Below are 6000 nucleotides of genomic sequence, written 5' to 3' on the forward strand. Positions count from 1 at the left end.
GCTATCATTTTAGAAAGAAGCTCTTAGGCGCCCGTTTCCGGATTGAGCGGCGTTGGCGTGGCCGTCGGCGTAACCGCGCGGTGCATTATAGAAAAGGTCCCATAATGCACCGCGCAGACGTTTCGGCGCGGGGAAGTTTCGGCGCGGCACTCGCGCCGAAGCGCTACCTTGCCGAAACGTCGCGTGACGTTTTCGCGCGCGAAACGTCACCTGACATTTCGGCACCGCTCCGAAACGTCGCGTGACGACCCGCGTTTCCTGTGTGTAAGAAACAGAAAGGGAGGAGCAGAAGGTACAGATGAGCAGGAGGGACATACCCTCCCCTCAGTACCCTCTCCTCCTCCTCCTCAAGAGCTGCGCTCCAAATCGGCGTTATGGGGAGTTGTAAACGTATTTCTTTTCTACAGAGCGTATTTGTGTGTACCAGCCCTCTGGCTTGGGCTGTTCCTGGAACAACAAAGATCAAATAAGGAATAAACAAAAGCGTTGTCTGTCAAACATTCTGAGCTGCTTTTATCTGCTGATGACATTAAACTGTTCAAATGCGTAAATTATGTCTGTTGTCTGTTGGTCGTATCAACTCATCATAACTTGCAGCGCGACTCAATTGTCAATTTTGCTAGGTCGTAAGAACCCCGGTCAAAGAAGGGGCTATTAGGGTATGATTCTGCTTATTTCAAACTTATTAAAAGGGCCATTGCTGTGTCGTGTCCACACTCCTTTTTGTTGAAATCTTGTCACCATAGCTGCGAGATAAGCTTTTTTTCTCAGGTCAGCATGTTGCATTCCGCTGGCGTCCCGTCGGCCGTGGTTGTGGGTGTTGCAGAATCACTTCTCAAAGTGTTTAGGGGTTATTCGTGTTTGAAGGAAAGGAGGAGGATGGTCCGCTAGGTCGGTTGTTCTGCCGTACGTACACAGGATCAAGCAGGTGGCTGAGAAGCTTGACGTGCTTGTGTTCTCAGTTCCTCCAAAGTTGTGCCGTCTTTGTGCCGCAGTTAATCGTGTTGGGTTATCTGGGTCTCGGTGTGTGATTAGCCACTGCACCCGTTATGTTGCGTGCGCGACGGGCGTCCTGTATCTGATCTTTCTTTCGTGTGGCAGGGTTTGCAGAGGTCAGACGCGGAGGTGTATTAATGTTAGGACCAGGGAGCATTCCCTTTTGCTCCGTTCTTCACCGTCGGGACACCTTGCAGTTCAAAGGGATAGGTGTATGTGTTCTCCGGTATTCACGGAAATTAAGATTCTGGCTCGTCACTACAACAAAGTGTCTAGAGAAATTAAGGAGGCGTTTTTATTGCTACCTAGGAGCGGACACGTGTGTCCGTGGCTTTGGCGAATGACGAAGTGTTTTTTATCAAGAAATTGTGCAAATATATTTAGGTATTTAGAGACGTGTCTTAAGGGGGTTGATTACATTGTATATACCTTGGTTCTTTTATGCTTTCCTTTCTGTTCCTCCCAGAAATAAGCTTCAGTTGCCAGCCAGCGTTGTGTTCGTTCCCTTCTCGTTCTTGTCCGTCTATATTGAGCTGTTTTCAAGTCTTTGTAATTTCACTTATGAAGTGTCATACCACACAACAAGATGTGTCACGCATTTCAGAGTGGTGTAAACATAGTCAATTGCTGTTTAATCCCGTGAAAGCAAAAGTGATGTCCATGTGCAGACGCCATGCTATTTTAAATTTTACTACCATCTTGATGGAAAACCGGTAAAGCGAATATTTTTTGTGAAAGATCTCGATGTGTTCATTGATTGAGCTTTAACTTTCAAAAATCAAGTTTTTTTGTTTAAGACAGTGCGAGTCAAATTGCGTTTGACGAAACATTTTAGAAAACTTTATTGCTTGATACGACTGTGAAATTATTTAATAATATCAAGGCTTGAATTGACGTTTGTCGTACGGAATTCATTATCGCTGAATCAGGTTTTAGCCATTGAACACGAGCAGAAAAAACTTATTTTTATAGTTTTCGACAGATCGAATGGACGGCGCGTTTATTAGAATTACGAAGTTTTACTAACAAGATTTTCGTAAACATGTTATCGAGCAGAAGCACTGTCCGCGATTTAGCATTTTTGCACAGGATTGTGAATGGTATAGTTGATTCCTCTCAGCCTCTTAGCAGAGTTAATTTCCACGTTCCTTTTTGCTCTACAAGGCGCTTTATTTGCTTCGATGTTCGTTCATCATATGTACCTTCACCCCTCTCTCGTATACAGACGCTACATAACAGCACAGTTCCATCTCGCATTGATATGTGCACTCCCATTTCAAGGTATCGGCATACGTAAAGAGGGGACTCAACCCAAAATAAAACAATTTCTGCAAAACAATTTGAATTTAAAATGTTGTATTTACATCCACCAACATCTACTGAGTACTCACAGAAAGTCTTATTATTTTGCAAAGCATAGTTATTTTTTTCACAAATTATTTTCTGTCCACCGATGCTAAAGGAAAGTTAGAAATTCGAGCACTTTGAACGCGCTTCTTTTTCAGTTCATCTTTTTGGCAGCCAATTTCACCTTAATAAAACTATAGTTTCAGTATGAAACTATTAAAACTTAATATTTGCGGCTTATAGCCGACATTTTATGAAGCCGGTTACTATGAACTTATATATTATATTTTCATGTTCCTCTCTTATGAAAAATTTAGATTTGCAAAACTTAGTCCATGTAAAAAAGAAAATTCATAATTTGTTTACCTAGAAAATGCATATTTTCTAGAATTTCTCTTTATAGTAACTGGCAACAGTTATTCCAGTATGCATTCCACCAGAACAATATGTGGTTATCAACACCACTTGTCAAAATTAGATTCATTGAGCAGATTCCATGTTCTGCGGGGAATAGAATCTCATAAAATTGGTTCACAAGGCTGAAACTTTGTATTCCCTCCTTCTATATGGCTACAAACACCACCTGCAAATATGACGCCAATTGAGTGAGCGGTTCAAAAGTAGACCTACCCATGTAGTGTCCCCCCTTAAATGAGCTCGCGCTCACATCATAGTTTTTGTTTGTTTGTAGTTCTGTTTAGTACTGGGTTTGTGTGAACAAATTTAGTGCTTGAATGGTTTTTCTGCGTTGCGTTTGCGTTGGTGCACCCGAGAGAACGCCATCTGATCGTTTTGGGCAACTGAAAAATTAATCTTATTTTTATTATTATTAAAAAGGGACGGCAAACGGGCCGGCAATTTTAGATGGCCCCAAAATTTGCCGTGGCAAGTTGGATCAAACCTGCCACGGCTATAGGTAGCTCCCTAGCTGGTCCCAGGTTAGGAAAAAAGTTTTAAACGTACGCGTGAGAAAGTTTCGTTTGTTATGAGTTTTTGTTCTCGCTGCCGCGACGTGCGTATTCGGAAGAGGGAGGCGGGGGGGGGGGGGGGGGGGGGGGCGGTCTTTCGCTTGGTTCATATAGTATTCGCAGGGATTATCCTGTTTAACAGCTTGGCGGCGGGTGTCTGCGGGTGGCGTGGTGTTTGGGTGGAGGTCAGTCAGACTGGCCCTGTTCCGCCAACTTTGCGGCAGCACGTCGTTTTGTCTTCTCTATTTCTTCTCTGTGTGGACGGCTCTAAAACTAATGTTTTCTCGCCAATAAACTTAGCAGCGTTTGAAATTGTATGCAGTCTTGTCCGTTAATTTATTTTTCCTTGTCTCAGGGCTTCGATTAGGATGTTTCCTAATTAATTCGCCCGCATATTTTCGCTCCTTGCAATTCGAACCGAAACTGTTCTTGAATAAGAAAAGTTCAAGTTTCACGGGAAGAAATATTTGTTGGTACGTGTGACGTCCTAGCGCGAGCGCAATTGCTAAGAGGGATGGCTCCTACATTTTACAAAATGTGCCAACACAGCTGGGTAAATAACGGGACGTTTTATAAATACGCCAATTTTCTAACAGACTAGTTCGTTGATAAAATATTTTGCCCCCCCCCCCCCCCCCCCGCCCCTGAAAAAAAAAGAGGCGTCTCATACGCGGACACGATAGCGCACATTGAAGGGTGTTACGAGTGAAATGGGGGGAGCAACATTCAATTACGAACTGCATGCAATTGGCTGATTTTTTTCTTTTCTTTTCTCACGCAGTGCTGCTCCGTGGGTGTCTGCGCTCTGATCGATACTTGTAGCCCATTCTCAAGCATATGCGAGTCGTTGGTCCAGCGAGTCAGGTTGGTTCCGTATTTCTTTCATGCACCGACACGCTGTTGACATACAGCCTGCCCCCGCCGGACTTGCTAGTCTCGTCAAACACAAAGGCCGATGTTCGCGGAGCCTGCAGAATAAACTCTTGCGGCGACAGCCTCGCTGGGAAGAAATGACAATCGTCTTGAACTTTCTAGTTGCTTAAATTCCAGCGAGATTCTGAAACAAAAAGTTGTAGCGAGGTTAATCGGAGCAGGAGCGAGCAACCCCGTGGGGCCCGCCGATTAAAGGGCAGGAGCAATGACGTTGCGGCTGCGTGTCCCCGCATCCCTACGCCGCGCTAGAGTCAAGGCTGTCCAGATCGTCCCTGAGGGATCTCAGATAAGATCGACCAAAGGGTGGCTGGTCGAGATTTTTAAATCATCTCATGTTTTTATATGCTACTGTCTGGTATAAACGAATTCAAAATTAATTTTGACCAGTAAAAATTTTGGGATAGTAAAAATCGTAAAGCATGAAGAGGTGGACAGTTGTATTTACTCGCACTGATGGAGGAGGCATGAAGTGAATAACTGAAACATTAAAACTAGGAGAATTTTAATATATTTTTAGAAACAAACTATGGGTACAGCTTGCTTGTAATATAGGTAATTATATTGACTTCTATTACTATTCGTTTTCTAAAAATTGCCTAACATGCCTGCTCGAACGACAAATGGAAAACTTTGGAGGCCTGTATCTCATGAAATAAGTTAATCATTATCATATATTATTCAGGTAGTATTCTACTTATATATGGCTAGAATTTAAAAATATACAAGGTATCTGAGTGATACGATAGTCGGGATATATTTAGGCAAACATGAGGAAAAAATCAAACAACGAAATATTCCGATGCGAATAAAAAATAAAAAACACCACCTTCGATTTTTTTCGAATTTGGGTACTCTGAAATACTCTATTTCGGCATTCATTTCTATTAAAAACATGTTGCATTATATGATTGAGAAAGAAGACACAACTCCCCAAAGTAGGGTCCTTTTTCAAAGCCTACACTTAGCAGTGCCCTATACGAGAAGTGACTCCGAGTTTCAGTTTCATGAAACTAACACACATCTTTTACATATTTTTATTCAGGTGAGGCCATTGATAAATATAGCAACCGTTCACACAGTAAATGTAAACGGAAACTACTGTGTATAAAGAGGAATCATATTACGAACTAGTGATCCGAGAAAAGATCCTGCAGCCATCGGCCACTGGGAACTTTGTTTACTTTATTTTCCTACGACACTATATGCTCCTCTCTCTTCCCCTTTATCTTCACCTCTGTCTCTCTCTTATATATATATCCCTGACTTATATCTAGAATAAAAACATATTCAAGCATTCCCTTTCTGCGTGATAGTGTTCTGTGGCTAGCAACAATCATTTCCTCGCGAAGATCACGATTATCGCGCAATAGTTGACGGAAGTAGCAGACAACACTGGTCGCTATTACTTACAAAACGGCCGATTAAATCTTTTTTCTCATTTCTCCGCTCGCTGTCAGGGATGAGGGGGTTCGCTTCAACCAGCAAAATATGGCCGCCGATGCCTGTTTATTGAGCAGTCGTGCCTGTCACCATCCCACTTGCTGGCGTCAAGGGCCTAATATCAGGCACAAAGAGGCACACCGACAGACAGCGGAACCCTCAAATACTCGAGCCCGGCTTAAATGCAATAGTGCGCATACACTGTCGCCATGTTAACCTTTGAAAGATTAACATGGCGGCAGTGTTCACGCTCTAGGTAATGAAAAGCATGGGGTGTGGTATGAGCCGGATCCCTACACGAGGTGCAAAATGAGCC

This window comes from Ixodes scapularis, unplaced genomic scaffold, assembly GCF_016920785.2.
Source record: "Ixodes scapularis isolate PalLabHiFi unplaced genomic scaffold, ASM1692078v2 PGA_scaffold7__128_contigs__length_106722199, whole genome shotgun sequence".
In the NCBI taxonomy this organism is placed as follows: domain Eukaryota; kingdom Metazoa; phylum Arthropoda; class Arachnida; order Ixodida; family Ixodidae; genus Ixodes; species Ixodes scapularis.